The 21,396-nt window shown below is 39.2% G+C and overlaps 1 protein-coding gene and 1 long non-coding RNA gene across 2 annotated transcripts in view; one reads left to right on the forward strand and one right to left on the reverse strand.

Annotated features, from left to right (window-relative positions):
* The window catches only part of LOC124270686, a 30,588-nt gene that overhangs the window by 605 nt on the left and 8,587 nt on the right, over positions 1-21,396 (forward strand). The gene's annotated exons all lie outside the window — the stretch shown is intronic.
* On the reverse strand, positions 1,540-2,291 carry LOC124270687. The gene is made up of 3 exons (XR_006896861.1): positions 2,254-2,291; positions 1,875-2,009; positions 1,540-1,628 (listed from the first exon to the last, which is right to left on the reverse strand). It is a non-coding gene; the product is annotated as an uncharacterized LOC124270687 (long non-coding RNA).

The following is a 21,396-nucleotide window of genomic DNA, read 5'->3' on the forward strand; positions in this document are numbered from 1 at the left end:
CACCGGCAACAAGTGTGTCCCTGATACCCTAGCGGGAAGCTCTTCATGTGAAGGTTTGTTCACCTATATATATATCATACACGAAACAAACTGAACAGGACGCTTGTTATTTGCCTAATAGCAATATATGTTTTCAATGATTTATCTGCTATTTCATAGTGATATCATTAACCAACTCTCTCTCTCTCTATAGACAATTGTTGAATGTTAAATGTTGACAGCTGTTACATTCTTGTGAGGATGAAGCTAGGTTTTCAATTGACTTTTTATTGCAAAATTGCAATGTAATGTTCTATTAAATTTTGTCAACAGATTTGATATCATCATTGCACAGTGTAATATCACCTCCCAACATTGCAGTAAAGCCACCGTTCAAGCAGACAAAAAGGAAACATCATACTGGCAAGTCATTATCATGCATCCATCAATTTCATCATACTGATCCAATTGATGCAATGTTATTGAAAATGTTTTTCAACGGTAATTTTAGGATTTGATAATTGATGCCAGGCATTTCTTAATTACAGTGGCTGATGATCCATCTGACGACGACATTCTGAATATTGTCAAAATTGAAAAAGAAAAGTTAGAAGCGTTGAGAAGAATAGCTCAGGCAATGGAGGAACGGAACGTCATTGAAAGAGAGAAGTTGGAAATAAAGAAAAGGAGAATGGAGTTTGATTCAGTTTTAAGTATTGACCCTGTAATCAAATTTTGAATGGACTGAACCCTATACTAGGTGGCCTGTCAATGGTAACTAATTGTAAGACCAGACCAATTTCATTTATTGTTTTACGGATTTTTGTCCTCAGAAAACCTAAAGGCAGGAGGGAAAAATTATAAAATTAAATAAAAATAATACTCCTTCTACATGCTTAAAGTATTTTACTTTTGGCAATTTATAAAGTGTATATAGGGCAAAATAGAATCTAAAAAGAATTTTCTGGTAAGTTTACATTTTTGGCCAATAAATTCAATATGATATAATTTTTTTGAGAGAGGGAAATTAATATTTACTTTCTTTTCTCATTCTAGAAAAAAAAAATGAACAGCTGAACCGTAAAACAAGAAGTAAAACTGGTCAGGCCTAAAAGATCATTAATGGATATGTATTGCCAGAGAACAGAACCATTATCACCACTTGATGTGTATGTACCTTTCAAGTAAAATAGCAGTAATTTGATAATATAAGATGTTGGTTATTTTGGGCTGATTTCCCATTTGTCAGCTTATTAAGATACATCCTTTAATCCCAATGAATATAATTCCTCTAATATTTTACACCAAAATAGCACTTGTATTATGTATTGTATCATAAGATTCTCTTGTTTTTCCTGTGAATTGTTACACTGTACATATGCATTTCGGAATTTTAAAATATGCACATTCTTTATACATTTTATGTGAATCTATGTCTAATGATATTTCTGCGAACAGTTTGTCCATCAGTCTGTGGTGAACCATCCGGAAAATGATTATCATCATTCTCATCTTCATCTAGGTCATGATCTACAAGACAGGGCATATTTCTACTCAGGCAAAAATTGTGCAGCTTGAAGCAGGCCATTATAATTTTGGAGCTTTTTGCTGGGGTGAAGGGAAGGCAGCCAGTGCTCTTGTGTAGACATCTGGAATTAGGAAATCCAAATTTAGAACAATGTGTGTGTGTGTGTGTGTGAGTGAGAGAGAGAGAGAGAGAAATATATCTAAATTTAACATATCACATTATATGATAATCATATAATAATTACAATATGATAAATAGATAAATGTATTTTATTTTTTTTAAACTGTTGAAGGAATTACAATGCAATCAAATTTTCATTTCATTATTTTACTTTTTTGTTCATTCATTAAACTTGCAAGGTTCATACCTGAATCTTGATTTTAAAACGCCAAAGGCCCTTTCTACTACATTTCTTGTTCTGCAGTGACAACTATTGTATCGCTCTTCTGGGCGTGTGTGTGCCTCTAGAATGGGCGTCAAGAGCCATGAACGACTTGGATATCTGACAGAACAGTCATGGAAAAGTACACAGTATTTAATATTTAGGTATTTACTTACAAAAGAAGAACATATCTTTATAGTGTTTAAATCAAACTATGTTATAGTAAACCTTTGAGATGTTACTTTCATAAATGAAGAATTGCTTATGGATACTTACATTTTAGTAATTACTAAAACTGATAGCAACTATCCAGGATGTGAAAGCATGTCAATTGAGTAAAACAAATTGTATTGACACTAATAACCCTGAGTCACCTAGCAGCCAGCCATCTACAGGGGTTTTCTCCAGGAGTTGTCCCACGGCAGAGCTAGACAGCACTGTTGCATCATGAGTTGCCCCAGGCCATCTACTAACCACATTAAGGAATCTAGAAATTAAACATATCTGTGGGTTAGTTCATTGGATATGACCAGTGTTGTAGTTTGATAAAATAAATATAAAAAGTCCTTTACATTTCCATTTAAAAGTCACTTTATTTTTCAGACTGTTTACAAACAGTTTTGTAACTTCACAATTACTAACAATTTCCATGTTATCATCAACTCTAAATCATTATGTTATTAGCATTTATTTATGAAGATAAAAGTTACTTTTTCATATTTCAATGTATATACTTATTAGTTATTTTGCATCACTTCATTGTTTTCCAGGGGCGGTGGGGTAGCCTAATGGTTAAAGCGCTGGCTCTTCACGCCGAAGACCCGGGTTCGAATCCCCACATGGGCACAATGTGTGAAGCCCATTTCTGGTGTCCCCCGCCGTGATGTTGCTGGAATATTGCTAAAAGCGGCGTAAAACCAAACTCAGTCAGTCAGTCATTGTTTTCCATAAAATATAACTGTAAATACATTTCTGCTTATATCTTTTTTATCAACTTGTAATGTACTGGTGACTAGATACATTCTTATGCAATGTTCTAAATTTATTTTCCATGCAATGACAGTCACTCAAGTGATGACTGCTTAATTTCTTCATCAGAAGCTTCATTGTGTATTTGCAAATGTATATAGGAAGTCTAAGTTTGTTTTTACGTACATTGTATGTAAATATGTTCTATGGGCCTGTGACCTGAAACTATGACATAAGGACATTAATCAGTTACTGTGTTTTTCTTTTAAATCTTTTTTCATTTTAGGAGATCCATTTTTTAAATGAAACACAACTAGGGGAACTTACTCCAGTTTGTTTGGGGATAGATCTAACGTTATTGACACATTGATAAAACATGGGAGACGAAGTGGAGTGACTAAACTTCTAAGTGTTGTACCTGAGTTTGTCATAGCACACAGCCTGTGCATTTATTGCATGATATCCTTTCCGGCACACGTAGGAGGGTTCCTCGTCACCAGTCGGAGCTTGGATAGGGATGAGCGTGCCGTCAATACATCCGAGAACTCAGGGGGAACCAGCCAGTTTATGAGACCTTCCTTGACAACGAGCTGCTCACTCACAGAGGTCGGGAAGTGGATATTGTCCAACGAATGACAAATGGCATCTGTGGTAGGATGCAGGATATGCGAAACACTTGGGATGCTAAAACATTGCATTTGGCCAATCTCTGAATAAAACCCTCCCTTTGACAAAAATCGCAGTGTTGCGAGCACTTGGGTTTCTGGTAAATCGGCACGGAACACTTGGTGTCTCTTTGAAGGTAGGGACGAGCGAGCACTTGGGTTTCTGGTAAATCGGCACGGAACACTTGGTGTCTCTTTGAAGGTAGGGACGAGTGAGATTAATTAGCCCTGTCCAATCGATAGTTCATAAACAGTTCGTCGTCACTTACGATGTCCAGTAGCAATGTTCGATCCCGGAAAACACGCTGTTTTTGAATACTTTTCTTGCTGAGTTTTTCTTTTAACAACATATAATACGCCATTTTGTTTTTGACTTACGAGAATGAAGCTTATTTGCGAGAGCAAATACTTACCGTAATTTTTATTGTAAATTTAAGGTATCGTAGTTGCGTCACGAGAGTTTCGTGAAACGCCCATAAAAATCGTAAGATGTGCTACGAGAAAAGTTCCAGGAGATCTTAGGCCTACGCTTAGCCGTGAAACGGGGCCAGGGACACCACCGGGCTGGAAACCCGTGCAGGTCAGCTAGTTCAGACTGAAAAAGCCCCTTTCCCAGATAGCGAAGGGTGACAAGCACCTGCAACTCTGCATCAAGGGGCACAGAGCGGCTGCGTCTGTCTCTCCAGGTGGGGCCTGATCAATGTACATAGTTGCTCTATCGCTCGGGCGTGAGACATCCTGTACCTCGCAACTAACTCTTGATCGGTCCAACAAATCCAAATATCTCCTCCGGTTTCTGTAAACTCTCCCGGTTACCCTTTAAATCTTGCTCATTCATAAAACAATCAACGCAGCCATCTGTAATATGCGTATCTCAAGATTCTGACAGCCTACTAGCTGTCTCAGTTTTCTTAAATTAAAAATTCGTAAGGCTAAGAACGTTTAGAGAATAGGATATAAAAAGTTCGTAAGCTAAGAACGGTTTTAGAAGTTCTTAGGCCCACAGAACGTTTCGAGAATAGGGGCCCTGTACATAAATCTCCAGTACAGTAAAAACTGTTTGTCTTGTGATTGTAAACTGCCACTCATTCAGTAAATAACTCTGAAAATTAAAAAATAACTAATAATTCAGTATATTATTTGGGTGGCTTATGTTTTAAGGAAAATAATATCTAGTAATATTCAACATACTCATAAAAAGTCTAAAAACTCTTTTTTACTTTCGTATTGTCTGTCTGTATTTTTTATACATAAATTTCGCATTTTATGAAAACTGTATTTTGTAACCGCTTCGGTTATTCAGACTAAATGTAATAACGTTTGTGTTCCATAATGTGTAATGAGTACGATTGACAAATGTTTATTCGAGTGAGTGAGGCACCCCTGAAGAGCAACCTCCTCGTGGTGGGTGGTGGGTAAGGCTCTTAGCTCCCGTGTGGACTCGAATAGGTCCACAGCACCCCATTGCTGGTCGTAAGAGGCGACCAAATTGGGCAACCCGTTTGCCGTGGGTTGCGTCCCTGTGTCGGTAGAAGAAGGGAGTCTGGTGGTTGAGGATGACAGTACTGGCAATAGTGTTCCTTAATCCAACACGCCATTCGACCCTAACTTTGCCTAGACGGGTGATAGAATAGGCCCGATTCTATCAATCGGCTGGTCACGCCATGCCCTGTGCATATAGCATGTTATCTCCAAAAATGATATTATAAAACCATTTTTTGAGATTTTCAGAATACAAACTTCTTATGAATATGTCTAGAGCCCTATGCACAGAAGGCAGTGAATAGCTCAAGGACCAATCTGATGATGCTGACCTCCGATTTCTGTACGTCTCCAATTGATTGGAACCATCACTGACCTTTGATCTGGTAGACAGCTACAGCTTTTCGTGTCAACTTCGCTGGAGTATAACACCCCTTTATCCTCGGTCTTTGCAGCCTGGAGATCCGCTTCAGTATAAGATTGTCTCTGTTGATACTCCATGGTGGGTGGGGAGAAGGGGTACTGAACCATATTCCCAACGACATTGCTTCCCAACACCCTGGTTCAAAACGATGAATATACATGTCTTTGAAATATAACTCATTTGGATTTTGGATTTGAAATGTTAATTAAATCAGACTTGTTCTCGTCACTATATGGCTGGAAAAAATGCCGATGTGACGTAAAGCCCAACTCAACTCAACTCAACTCGAGTGAGTTTTACGCAGCACTCCGCAATATTCCAGCTATATGGCGGGCGGTCTGTAAATAATCGAAGTCTGAACCAGAAAAGCCGTTGATCAACAACATCAGCATCGATCTGCGCCAATATTGGGAACCGATGACATTTGTCAACCAAGTCAGCGAGCCTGACCACCCGATCCCGTTATCGCCTCTTCTACGACAAGCATAGTGGCCTTTGTGGCAAGCATGGGTTCCTGAAGACATATTCTACCCCGGATCTTCATGGACCGTTTATTCAAGGTTAATACAAGGACACCACTCTCTGTTGATGATCACAACTGGCAACTTTATTAACGTAAAAGTTTACACACCTTCCGTAGCTTGTTTGTGGTCTTAGGAAGGGGTTATTAGCCACTTCTTACAGGGGTAACCACTGTCACCGAGAACGTGACCTCCGATAGGTACAACATTCTGGTCCAACAACCAGTAATAGGAACTATCGGTCGCCAGAATGATTGTGCATTGGGGCGACCAAGTTTTTTAAAAATGCACAAATGTCGCCGTCAAAAAAATTCTGGGCGACTAGAATTATCTGTACGTGTCAAATAAAATATATGTAATTCACATGGTTTTTTTCAGATGTTTTAATCACTTATCAATTCTTTGAATAAATCGCGAATACCTTAAAACATCGGAACAAAAGCGAGCTGTTGACAATATCGCCATATTTACTTCCGGGTTGCCACTGATGCAAAGCCCCCGGAGAGCAAATATGCAAAGTAAGTTATAATCTAGATATATTAACGTGAAATCACATGCATGCAATAATTTGAATATGACTTTCATTCATCAAAACACTGATAGAATTCATGCGTTGCGATGGATTGATGCGTTCGTAGAGGGTGTACACTGTAAAATCTGACCGGCTATGACATTGATACTGTGATAACTCTTATTTTCGTTCACATTATTCTGTTTTAAACGATTTATTTGTGTTACTTTCAGTATCAGATCGAGCCTTCTGTTATACAAATGGAATGTTTTACCGACTGATAAAAACTATATTTGGACCACCTTTAGAATACAGCACCACAACTTCTCGTGGAGGACGATCCCTGCCGTGAGGGTCGCGTGTCATGAAGACAAGCAACCAGTTTGTGAGAACCCGTCGGACGCGAACCCGCCACCTTCGATTGTCAGCCCGACAGCTAACAGCTAACCGACTGAGCTACGTCCACACTGTTGCACATTGTGCAAATTTATCAAGTCATTCCTGTGACGTCACGGAAATGAACGGAAAGAGTCGAATAGGTCACGGACAATTACGGTTAAGGTTACAGGTAGACTTGGTGTCTCGTGATTTTAATCTACAGACAATTGTCGAATGGATCCGATGCCATTTGGCACCTTTCGTCCCCATTCCGTAATCTACAAATTAACGTGTGGCGTGGAATGAGCGATATGCCTCAAACTGAAAAGGGTTGTTGGCGTCAGGCGTAGATTTCCGCGGTGCATGCATGAATGACGCTTTATATAAAAACGGTGATTTTGTGACAGAAACGTGATGTAGGGAACACTGTAAGGATAATGTGGATCGCACTGAGGAACGAGGGAGACATGAGCATGTGTAGTGACGGCACGAGGGTGAGTTAGCCTTCGAATCATTACTTTAGAAAATTTATGTGCGCGTGTGAAAGAAGCTTGAGTGCAAATTCCAGGCCGATTTTGTGACAGAAACGTGATGTAGGGAACACTGTAAGGATAATGTGGATCGCACTGAGGAACGAGGGAGACATGAGCATGTGTAGTGACGGCACGAGGGTGAGTTAGCCTTCGAATCATTACTTTAGAAAATTTATGTTGCGTGTGAAAGAAGCTTGAGTGCAAATTCCAGGCCAATTTTCATTTGCCCAAAATTTCTACATTAACCCATTTCATAATGTACTTTCGACGTTTTTGGTTTCCGGTTTTTGTGTGATTTTTTTTTATTAAAATGCAAAAAGGAAAAACAACAAATGGTACTCAAGTTTTACACCGGACATGTACCTGCTATATTGGATTAGGTCCCTAACCCTAACCCCTAACCCCAAACCCTCAGCCCTAACCCTAACCCCTTGAAATAATCCTAATAAATAGAATGCATTGACCGAACCACCGGACATGTACCTACTATATTGCATTAGGACCCTAACCCTAACCCTAACCCCCAAACCCTCAGCCCTAACCCTAACCCCTTGAGATAATCCTAATAAATAGAATGCATTGACCGAACCACCGGACATGTACCTACTATATTGCATTAGGACCCCAACCCTAACCCTAAACTCTAACCCTAACCCTAGCCCTAACCCCAATCCCTTGAATTAATCCTAATAAATCGAATGCATTGACCGAACCGGCACTAACACGACTGACGTGTCTAGTGAAATGCATTATTACTGCTTCGAAAAATAAAATACTAATAAGACACTTTTCTTCGTAATGTAGCAAATTACTGAATGACAAAAATATATATGTAAATTAAAACAAATACAAAATACACAAAACATAACACCTCAGCACCCCGTAATACAAATAAATATGAGTGTATTAGTGAAAAAAGAAAAATATTTCAAACTGGTGCTTGCAAAATATTGCGCATCCGCCGGTATACAACTACTGCAAACTCTCAACATTGTTGGGCTTATGCAATGACATAGCTCGTAGAGATGAAACACCAGTGAGCGGAGCTTATACGCACTCGCTGAGCCAGACAACCGTGTTGCCATGCAGGCGTCATAGGGCATTGTTTCGAGAACATGCTTTCGAACAAAATCACATTACATTACGTAAAAGGGTATTATGACGTATTTTTAAAGTTTGTGGTGCTGTATTCTAAAGGTAGGCCCTATATTTTAGTGAGTCAAGTGTAATAAAGTTATAACTTATAATAAATTGATAGAAGTATATGATAAATAAATTACAAAAATATTATGATCAGTTGTATATGATTGAAAATTGATAAACAATTTGACAATTTTCAATTTTACATCTTTAACACATGATCTAAACTGATTCCACAGACAGTGAAACAGTTGACATTCTGCAAATGAATGCACAATAATTTTGTTTCAGTTCTTTTCATCGATCATGTCATTTATGTAACATATTTTATTATGAACTTGTTATTGATTATCAAATATTTTCGTAAAATGAAATACAATGTTCAACAGAAACAAAGCATTCAAATTTAAATTATGCCTTAAAGTGTACACCCTCTTCCTGTTATATATATATTCACAACTGCTAAGATGTTACCACTTCATGCTTTCTGTATAAATAAATGCAACTGCCAAGATGTTATCGTTTAATGGTTATTTTTAATTGTTCTTGGACATTTTTACTAAGTAAACATGATAAATTCAACATGGTGTTGTGTTATTTTTTCTTCAGATATGAAGAAACTAGGGGTTCAAGAAAGTTTCTGGAATCATGGAAGAAAGACAGACTTTGGAGAAGACAGCATCTCTGTGCTAGTAAAGCACTACAATGACGTAATTGTGTCATCTGGGGTTCACCTGACTGAACTGCTTTTGGAATGGGCTTCTCTGAAGCGTGAAGTTTATGCTAGGTAAGAAAGATTCACTGAAGTATTTCATTTGTATACATTTCAGTTATTTATTATTAAAATCTTGACTTATTGTAATCAATTATATTTTCAGAAATTTGAATTTGCAGACCATGTCCGCTTGAGAAGCTGAATAGATATTTTCACTCAGGGTTTGGCAACATCCTGGATCTTCTGGACTTGATCTTGTCCATACCTGGATGTTCATCTGAATGTGAGCGGCTTCAGCATGATGAAGACTTTCAAAACAGATTCCAGGTCTCGTCTTTCTGAAGACACTCTCACCAATCAGATGATGATCAGGATGCATTCTGCTGCCATTGAAGAGTGAGTCAATTGATATTTACACAAAATACAAAAGCTATTTGGATAAAAAATTGTCATTTTATCACTTTTGACACCTCAGTTTTGATAGCTAGAAAAAAATCAACATAACTTCTTCTCAGCATTAAATTTTTCTAAGCTGTATTGAAGTTAGTATTTTACATGACAGTCCTATAATGATCATATCTTAATTTAAGATTTGATCCATTGCCTGCCATTCACCAGTGGAATAGTGGTGGACTGAGGAGACCACTAATCACGGATAAGAAGGGCCAGAGTGCCCTGGCCAGTGCCAAAGAGGACCAGGCTAGAAGTCATGATATTGACCTGCAGATCTCAGACTCACCAGGGCAGGAGCAGGAGCAGCCTCAGCTGGAGTATAGCAGCCTCAGTGATGATGGTTGTTTTGATGATTATGATAAGTCCTCATGAAGATGATGTTGATGACATTTTCTTAAAGAAGGTGTCTTGTAGACTGTTGTCAATGAGGAATGTGAGCAGTAGTTGCTTTGTTGCTGATGATGTCTGGTGCTATTAGACTGGTGACGAATCTAATACCATTCCCTTCTAGACAGTATCACAGAATTAATTCTTCATCGTTGTATTCAACGAGACTTTGCCTTCTTTAGTGAAATGAACGACAAATCTGCGTTACGGCAGCCATGCTGTCTCCTGACTTAAGTCAAACACCTTCTAGTTAAACCTACCCCACACCAGTCTTAAGATTTATGTCAGAAGTCGTAGACCTGAAGCGCCAATCCAAGAAGACATTCCAAGTTCAGGCAGCAAACCATTGCCACTGGTAAACATAATAATGGTTACACACGGCTACGGTTTTTCAATGTGCGTCATTCGTGAAACATTGCCAGAGCAATAATTTGTCTTTCTTGAACATTCCTCTTAAAAAAACAATCAATAGTACAAAATTATCTAATTCTGGCTGGGTTACATTTTGTGAAGACTGTACAGCAGATCTTTATTCGATTTTGAAATATGGTTTATTGTAAAGACACAAACAAATTTCAAGCAATATCCCTAATCTGGTATGTTGAGTGCTTTTGTAAACGAAAATTAGAGAGACTGGGACTTCTATTTACCTTATCTAACTATGGCTTACCGCTCCACAATTCACGAAAGTACAAATTTCACCCCAAATCTATTGATGCTAGGGAGAGAAATCAATCTTCCAGTTCATATGTTTGTAGGACTTCCAAATCAGGATATCAGTTCACCGCATCAATGGGTAAATGATGTAACGGAACATCTAGAAGATGTATTTGTCAAGGCTAGGGTTGAGTTGGGCTTTACGTCACGTCGGCATTTAAGCACCTGGAACAAAATCAATTAAGACAGAAGTATTACGACAAACATACAAAATCTTCAGCATATAAAGTAGGAAGTCAAGTTTGGGGTTACTTCCCCCATAGGAAACTAGGCATATGCCCAAAACTGCAATGTTTTTGGAAAGGACCCTTTCAAATAACAGCAAAACTCAATGAAGTCAATTATCATGTCGATTGAGAGGTAAACCTCAAATTATACATGTTGACCGTATGAAGCCAGCTATTTCCCGTGAGGAAACACATAAGGTTAATACCATACCAGCACCAAATTTTCCCGTGGAAATCATCAGCGCAGTTTTTGCAGAGGACTTACCTTTAATAGAGGACCACTCTCCGGCAGAAGAGGTTTGTGGTTATGGTTCTAAGCGTACTCGTAAGCGCCCAAAATATCTTGAAGACTATATTCTATAACTAGTTACCAAGTACCAACTGAACTGATTGGGGAGGGAACCACAAGTATATGTTAATTATGCACCAGGACTTTTTGGAACTATATTGCGTTCTGTTCATTTCCAGATGTTTGCCCTTGGGAGAACTATCAAATGTACCAGATGTGACAAAGTTTTCGCTACTATTAGCGGACTGGTTAACCACGTTTCAATAACCAATGGCAATGATAAAGCAAGGTGTAATGAGTGCAACTTCTCGGCTGACCGGATCTCGGAGCTGAACCTCCACAAGAGAGAAGTACACAGCAATCTTACTGTTGGGAGGCCCCGGTCGACGAAGAAGTTCCCGTCTAGGGAATTTGTTTCTTCTTCCGAGAGTGAGGACGAGGAAAAGCGAACCAGGAGCTCCTCCTCCTCTTCATCGGGAAACTTCAAAAGACAGAAAAAGGAAAATGAAGAAGAGCAAGAGAAGGAAACAAAGAAAAGAAGAGGGGGAGAAGGTGAGCAGAGAGGAGATAAAGGAAGACAAAGAAAGAGGAAGAGAAGGAAACAAAGTGGAAGAAGAGGGTGAGCAGAGAGGAGAAAAAGGAAGAGAAAGAGCGGGAGAGAGACGAAAGAAGAAGGAAGGATCCAAATAATCTTTTTAACTGGCCACCAGGGGTCAGAAGAGATCGCCAAGAGGAGCGGAAGGAGGAGATCCCTGGTGGCCTTGGCGTCCGCCACATTAGCATATCCGTAGCTACATCATCATAAACAAACAAAATTCTTATCCCAAACAAAATATTTGGGTGTTGTGAAATATTATTTTTATTTACTATAAATTGATGCCAAACAGTTGCGCGTGTTGTTCACAATAAGATACGCTGTCTAATTGTTGATATATTCAGGACACTATTTAAATGGAAAAGCAGTCATTTTATGTTTTGTTTAAAGAGTGTTAAATTCTGACGTAGAAGCCGAGACCTTTTATAATTAATGGAAATTAGGTGAGATATATACTAATCAGCATACCAATGTCGTCTTTTTCCGACGTCGCAAAATGCATTAAACAAGCAATGACGTCAGCTAAAATGTTGTATTATTTTCAGCAATTTCATTACATTTGAAGATATGGCTAGTATTCTGGTAATAACAATGCAAAATTAGTCAAATTACATCCACACAAACAGGAGAATATGGGAATCTAAGAACTAACTTATATATCGGATAGGGCCATCCAAATCGCTATTACGTGCTTTCAAATGTAATACGTTGTCATTTTTCTTATAAATTGTGAAAATACCAAACTGCATCCGCTCACATTTGGTAACTTTCAATTGGAATAGTTTGGTTTGGTTCACCATGAACATAAAATAACGAAAATATAGCGTCCGTGTCTACAACAAATTCTCTCCAAGTGATCTGAGTTACACTGACCTAGTGTTACGCATAACGGAGTTATGCCTCCTTATCATTATATGTGTATGACCTCTGTCGTCGTTTGACGTCATAGAAGAAAATCCATTTTTGACATTTATTGCGAGTCATTTTTAATGTTGAGTGTATAACGTTATGCACAAGCACATAAACCCAATTCATATACACTTATGTCGTTCAGATATCAGGCTGTATTTTCTTCACTGACACTTTCCGTAAAGATGCCACATTAAAAAAATCGTAGCACAGTGCTTTTATCGGTGCGCGATAAAAAGCGGATAAATTTACTGTTTTTTAACGCATAACAAACTTTCGACAACATTAAGCAGTGTCTATTTCTAAAACCGCCAAGATAGTTGCACTTATATTTATACTAACGGATAGGAAATTTAATATTCTACATTTCTGTGTAATTTTATAGCCGTACGTAGATCCAGGACCACGCGAGCACAATTCTCGCACAACGTTCACTTGTGCGCCTGAAAAAAACCTCGGCCATCAAGGGGGTTAAATCTGTCATTTTGATCTTAAGTCCAACAAGAAGACAAAGTCATCAATATCCCCCGCAATGGCAAAATACTCTTCATGATTATGTCTACGAGTTATGATTATGTCAAATATTTAGGTGTGTATATAGAAAAGTGGAAGGAGAGTATTGAAAGGTTTTGAAAGTTCTGCTCCAGAAAGGAGCACTATCACCAATTTCAGTCTAAGTCAAACTTGTTGCCATGGAAACGCCAAAAATATTTTATTCAGAATTCCAAAACTACCAAACAGCTCCTGTACACCACCAGATCTATCTATGTGCCAAGTTTGGTGATGAAATAGTGAACGGTTTTAGAGTTCTGCTCCGGAAAAGAGCACAACCACCAATTTAAGTCAAAGTCGAACTTGTTGCCATGGAAACGCCAAAAATATTTAATTCAGAATTCAAAACTACCAAAAGGCACCAGTACACCACCAGATCTATGTATGTGCCAAGTTTGGCGAAGTAATATTGAACGGTTTTAGAGTTCTGCTCCGGAAAAGACAAATGTGCACGGACGGATGGACGGAGTCCATTTTAATACCCCCCGCAAAACGCGTTGCGGGGGATAAAAAATGTCTTAAATCGGGGATCACGTACATTTTAGTCTTAAAAGTTAAGACTGAGATCATTTTTTGTCTTAACCCCCTTGATGCCATTTGGACATACATGTCCTTACACAAAACGCAGTTGCTGCGCCAGAGGGACATATATGTCCTTTTGTAACAACATGGTAAGGGAATTGAAATTATTAGAAAAATAGACAACCCCAAGTTCAAAACAAGGCCACATTTGAAAGGATAGTAAATTTTCAACAAGTATGCATCATTTTTATAACTCTAATGTACATACATATTGCATATCGAGGTAGTCAAAATCACCTTGTCTTCACTAACGATAAAACTTGACGCCATTGGAATATTTTGGATTTGGAGCATATTGGACCATCTGATTGAAAAAAACAACATTCGTTGTCATTCACAGTTAAAACCCTGACAGAAATTACTGCTTAAAAGTTGGAAAAGCATCAAATTTCTACTTTTCAATGTAAGAATAAACTTCTGGAACCAACTAATACCTTGTATATCGATGGTGTAATGTGCGGGATGTTTCTCTTCAGTGTTTTTATGCAAGGCATCGTTTTTCACTTCGCCACTCAACGTATAATTTAAGTCATTCAGACAGTAATACATACCCATTGACATCTGTTAAAAACAACCTGTGTGGAACGCTGCCACATTTCATAATGTTGTGTATACTCAGATATTCCATTATGTCCCCTCAAACGTCATATTTAGGAAAAATACAGAAAGGGTACCGAAACCTTTCGCCGGAAGTTTACACAAAATGGCGACCGAAGTTGAAGGTCGCTAACACTACTTTCCACGAGAAGATAAAGCCGCACCTAAGGTTCTCTGTTGACCAAAGAAATGCAGACAAGATTGCCTGTGACATCCTCTAGTGGGGGGCTGTGTTGTTTATGTCTTCGGAACGATAGTGTGTTAGTAAAATTTCCGTATGTTTGAGATGTATAATTTTCTGAAAAGACGTTGAAAAAAAGACACTGGTAACAACACTTCTTACATGCAATAAATACAAATAACATTTATGATTATGCTGAGTTCATTGCTTATTTCTCATTTCATCACGAGCTTCATGCCTGAGTTATTATGATCATGTAAATGTGAGTGAGCGAGTTAAGATTTAAAGTCACAGCCATATCGTGACTAAAACTAGTTCTAAATTTATAATACATACATATAATATATAAAACCCTGTCAACGAAGGACAGTAGTGTAAATGTGAACTACGACGGAGTGAATATATTTGCTTCGTGATGATATATACATCGTAAGTTGTCGCACAGTTGCTAAGTCACTGACTAAAACAAGCTTGTCATGTATTGTTGTTTTTGTTTCAATGCTAAAAAACTACACTCATACTGGCTATAAGTTTTTGTTAAATGCTTGGGTGTTATTTAGAGTTATTTCAAGGATATATGTGTATCTGTTTCTATCAACACTCTGTGGTTTCCACCGCGCACCGCTTTCATATCGGCGAGATCATGGGAGCGCTTCATTTGCGATTGTTCGTCTGGAACAAAATACCGTGTCACGCGACCTTTGACATGCCACGTCACAGAGGTTACCGCTGCTCGAGTCAAATCAATAAAGTTGTATGTTTCAATCGCTGACGTTGAAAAGTAGATAAATGAATGTAATTAAAGATACAACTGAAGTTAGAATAGTTTATACTTGTTTTGAGCAAGAAATCTGGAATAATACAGGAGGATGTACAATTACTGCATACTAATTAATTCGATTCTGAACATACCAGCTTTATATAAGTATTTTTGTAATTAATTTACATAATACTCTAACATTGTTAATACATAGAAGTCAGGGAAAATTGCCTTTGGTCAGGGAAAACTAGTTCTTTTCAGACTTCACAGAGGCAACAATTGTATGATTTTGAGTTCCGTGTCTGTATTTAATGTGTTTTTGTATAGAGATTGGTATTATGAACTTTGATTTAATTGTTTTGGCAGTGTCCATTTGTAGACATATTTTGGAATAACTTCCATGGATGGTTGACACAGACATGTGACCACATATGCAATCTCAAGTTCTCTCCTGAACTTTTTATATTTGGGTGTGAAAATATATTATAAGTGAAAAGCAGACACAGAGAAAAGCAAGCAGTTTATTTTAAACTCACAACAGTATTAGTATGAATATTTCTGTGGCATATACTTCATCTTGATGTTAGATGGATTGTTTTAAGATTTCCCTTTGTCTTTAGTAAAATGGATGGAAAGGTCGGCTGTAGGGGAGTTTGGAGGCCGAAGTTTTATTTGTTTTCTTCTAATTTTGATCCGTGAAAAATCAAATTGGTCAGGGAATTTGAACTTTCGTCATCTGTGGCAACCCAAATAATTATCACAACTTTCAGGTGAAGAAAGAGGGGCCAGGCCAATGGTTCGTGGCCCCTGGCTGCCAGTGCTGGACACAGACGGCTTTGACCTCGGCAATAGCATTGACTTTGCCGGGGACTGCGGCCCTGTCAACCCTCCAGGTAGCCATGTCAACATTTAAATAAATAAATGACATTCTAAGATACATGATTTATCATAAAATGAATGAATTCAATAATGAACATAGGCAATACAATTCACAAGAAATAATTTAGTAGTTTAGGTATGAATGTGGATATCAGTTGAATACTATTGATATTATGCCTGTATCTATCAAAGATATAGGTCTGTATGAATGTTTATGAAGATTTTGATGGTATGCAAAATGCAAAGATATGATCAATCTTAGTTTTGTAATACTGATACATGTATAGATACTAACAATGATCTATTTTTCAGGTGAAGATGCCCCTCCTATCCAATATGTTGATCAGCAACTGGGAGGAGGGGATTGAGGTGTTGATTTGGTCGATCTGCTTGTCAGGGAGACAAACAGGTATGCAGAGCAGTACCTGCAGGTCTGCACTATATCACCGCAGAACAGGGCTCGGGTTTGGAGACCCGTTGACCGGGACTCTTGTTGGGCATGGGTGTCGCCAGGAAGCCAACCATCTCATCCTACTGGAATGAGGGGGATAAGAACTAGCTGGCATCAACACCTTCCTTCAGGGCAACCATGTCGAGGAACCGCTTCCAAATCATCATGTGGGTATGGCTGGGGCATATAGGGTTACCCTCGGTGTCCGTCCGTCGTACGAAACAGGGAATGTATTCTATCCACTTCTCCACCATAACCGCTCTGTGGAATTCAATGAACTTATATATACATGGGCTTTCTTGGGACTCTCATGGTGTGCATTCATGTTTCATTTATTTATTTATTTATTTATTTTTGGAAGTTTAGAGACATTTGAACTTAGGTACATTTTGCTGAATTTCTCTATGATGATAGTGTAATAGGGGATGAAGTCTATCCACTTCTCCTCAAAAACTGCTCAACAGAATTGAATGAACTTCTTCATGTCTTTTGTAGGGACTCTAACGGTGTGCATGTCATAATGTTTTATGCAATTTCTTAATTTTGTCACTTTTACAGATGTTTGAACTTAGTTGAATTTTGTTCTATTCAGCCAGTGTTCGTTCCATCCAACAGGGGGTGTACGTTATCCACTTCTCAAAAACTACTTTATGGAATTTATTTAGATTACACATGTGCTTTATAGGGACTCTAAAGGCGTGCATCTCATATTTTGATTTTGTATTTTATTTATTTTTCCAATTTTAGTGTTGTAGGGGGTGAAGTCTATCCACTTCTCCACAAAAGCTGCTCAACAGAATTGATTGAGCTTCTACGTGTGTTTCATTGGAACTCTAAAGGTGTGCATCCCATTCCTTGTTCATCCAATTTCTCAATTCTACAGATGTTTGAACTTAGTTGAATTTGGTTCTATTCATCCAGTTCAACCCATACAACAGGGGGGTGTACTTTATCCACTTCTCTTCAAAAACCACAGCACAAAACTCATTTAGCTTACATATGTCTTTTATAGAGACTCTAAAGGTGTGCATCAAGGATGACTTGGTATTGTGGTTACAATTTCTAGAACATTTTAATGGCATATCAGTTTTTCAGAGTCCTGCGTGGACGTCAAACACAGTCATTCAGCTCTTTACTGACGCAGTAGGCGGTGCAGGTTTTGGTGCTTACAACCAAGGCAAATGGGTGCGAGAGGGCGTGACGAGGGATATGATGCTGTTGGAATTGTTCCCTATTGTATTGTCTGTCCAAATTTGGGGCGAGTCGTTGGCCAACAGACGAATTCTGTTTAATTGCGACAATCAAGCGGTCGTTCATATCATCAATAAGCAGTCTTGCCGCGTCCCTCGTACTATGTTTTTGTGAGACGCTTAGTTCTATATTGCTTGCAGTACAATGTCACATTCAAAGCTGTATACATTAGTACCCATGACAATGTTATAGCTGACTCTCTGTCGAGATTTCAGTGGGACCAGTTCAGCAAATGTGCGCCAGCAGCGGACTGACACCAACACCCCTACCGGACGGGATCTGGGACCTCTAGATTGGGAGGTCCAGCGACTGCTACACAAGTCTATGTCGTCAAACACCTGGTCGACATACCACACGAGCTTGCAGACTTTCCACACCTTCAGACGAGCCCATGAGCTGTCACCACTTTGGCCGGCCCCGATTGATCAGGTTGTGCATTTCATTTCGTATCTGTCTGTTAACCATTACTCCAGCAGTACAGCTAAAACACATCTCTGCACTATCATCCTTTCATAAGTTAAATGGGTGGCAGGATTGCACCCATCACTTCTTGGTTTCTAAGTTACTTGCTGGCATGTCACGTGACCAGTCGCGACGTGACACACGTAAAACATTAACTGTTGATTTGTTAAAGTTAATAATCCGTAATCTTCCAGCGGTGTGCAGCAACGTATATGCGCAATGTCTTTTCAAAGCTGTTTTCTGTGCCGCATTCTTTCGATTTTTCAGGGTAGGGGAGCTCGTACAGACCTCGGTTGATTAGCCAGGCATTGCCACCAATGACGTGAAGCTGGACAAATCTGCCGGGCGAGTACAATCTACTTTGAGACGCTCCAAAACTGGTAGGCTGAACAAAGGCGTGCTTGTTGCCATTTCCTCCATCCCCTCCAACCCCTTGTGTCCCGTGACAGCTGTCCATTCTTACCTTAACATTCACCCAAGTGGTCCACAGCAAGCCTTTATCCACTTTGACCACTCCCCTCTCACAAGATATCAGTTCGAGGTCGTGCTTAAAAAGGCATTAGCGCACAGCAATGTAGACACCTCAGTGTTTTCTTCCCATTCTTTTAGGATTGGGGCTGCAACAAACAGCGTTAGCCCACACATAATTAAAAAATATGGTAGATGGGGGTCCGATGCATATGAATCCTACATTCGTTTGCCAGTAATCATTTAGCACAATCTAACAGATATATTTCCTTTCACTTGTCTCACTCTTTTCAGTGTGGCTGATTGGGTCATCCTATATGGCCAGAGCTCAACGTTCGTCTGGGGCGCTTCGACGTGGTACCTGGTTCGTTCGAGGGGGGATGAGATGGAGGGAACTGGTCCCAATCATCGAGAGGGAATGCGTCGTTCGACCCCATCCCGCGATGCTCGTAATCCACCTCGGATCTAATGATATGGTACAGACCAAGACCAGCCTGCTGTACCTTGACATCTTTGAGTCGCTGCTGTGGGTGCAGCTACTGATGCCCAACACGAGGATCTTGTCCAACATGCTACCCCGTCGTTACTGGAGCGGTGCCGCCTCGTTTTCGGCCATCGAGGGGGCCCGCAAGACCCTCAACAGGCGGTTTGGGAACCGCGTGAGGGAGCTGGGGGGAGTGCAAATAAGGCATGACATTGAAAGTGCTGACAGTTCCATGTTTTCATGGGACGGCGTCCACCTTTCCCCGCGTGGGCTGCAAGTTTTTGTCGAAAACATTAATTGTGCTGCTGTGAAATCCCCTTAAACACAGGTACCTTGTTAAGGCAAGCTATGGTGGGAAACAACCGGGTGTGTTAATGGTCATTTGTGTGGCTCGGCACATGCGTGCTTTGGCGGGATTCTTGGGGGCTTAAACATATTATAACAATGTTCTAAATTTAGGGGTCCTACTTTTCAGTTGGATCTTATTTTCCCTCCACTTATCAGTGGTTGGGACTATTTTGGCATATTAATAAATTCCTGCTTCTCAGCAGACGTATATCTTTACCTATCATTTTGCTGCTGCTGCAACTTCGTTTGCCAATGCTATATCCTGCTGCTGGTTTCTACTCTGTAGTCGCCCGTTTTAACCCTTCTTCGATAGTTATTAAGTTAGGGCCCCTCCAAGAACCGCCACGCTCATGACCATTAACCCACAACAATTTTTATTATTTGTGTTGTATGCGCGACGTCAACGCACATTGGGTTGACGCCGCCGGTCCAACAGAGAATGTGTTTTGATAATTTACAAAACTAACACCTGTTAGACTCTAAGGTATGTTTTACAAAGATGTGGCAGGTAATGATTGAAGTAGAATATGTCTAATTTTATTTTGATATCTTCCCACTTCCGTTGAGAGAAATATATTCTCTCAAGATGAAAGTCACTTTTACACATGACAAAAAAGTCACACCACTTAGAACCAGTTAGTGCCATCTGTCCCATGACTTGACAGTAATATTTGTCTGATAATCTGAGTTTGTACACTCCATTCACCAGATGTAAGTACTTCAGTTCTGTGATAGAGTCAACACTTGATGGACATTTTATTTCAAGCAAACCAAATGCTGGAAGGGATGTTGGATCATAGACTCTACGGTCTGGTGATGTGCCTAAATGGGGCAAACTTGGATTTATAACAAAACCACATTTGAAAACATTATTGTTAGTCCTTTCAGCATAACACTTTGCTGCGGTTTGCTCTTGTTCAATTCCATACTTCATAGCATCTGTCACAATATTTTTCCTCTTCGTTTGACACTTTTTTTGGACAAAGTCTCCTCAGCAAGTTTGTGATAGTCACCTTTTCTGGAATAAACAGGTTTGAAATGTGAAGATGTCAATCTATCTGAGTGCAAATCATGCCACATGTCACTGTCAGATTGAGACCTTGTTCCAACTTCTATTTCAACTGAATCTTCCTTTGAAATGTTCAATCCATCAAAAACATCTTGCTGACCATGTGTCAAAACTGTTGATATATTACATACAATATCTGGCAATGTGAAAGTAGGAGCATCCTTAATGTGTGGGTGATTGGAAAAAATGTCAGATTCCATGTTGATTTTTACAGGACGTTGGTATGACAGAACACATCCCTTAGGAACTGGACCAAGTTCACTGTCAACCATTTGTATCTCTGCAGATGCTAAACATGATCTAATTTGAGCTGATGAGTTCACATTTTCCAAATTTTGAGAAAGTGTTGAAGTAAATTCTTGACATGGTAATGGTGACATGATAGGATTATAAAATGTGGAATGTACTCCTTGAATTCTTCTCACCTTGGCTGGTTTTGATGTTGGAAATTTAACTTTATTGATCTTTATGTCACTTATTTTCTTCGGCATAATACCTTTAGTTCTTG

This window comes from Haliotis rubra, unplaced genomic scaffold (genome assembly GCF_003918875.1).
Source record: "Haliotis rubra isolate DU_JTF1 unplaced genomic scaffold, ASM391887v1 Scf1537, whole genome shotgun sequence".
Taxonomy (NCBI): Eukaryota; Metazoa; Mollusca; class Gastropoda; order Lepetellida; family Haliotidae; genus Haliotis; species Haliotis rubra.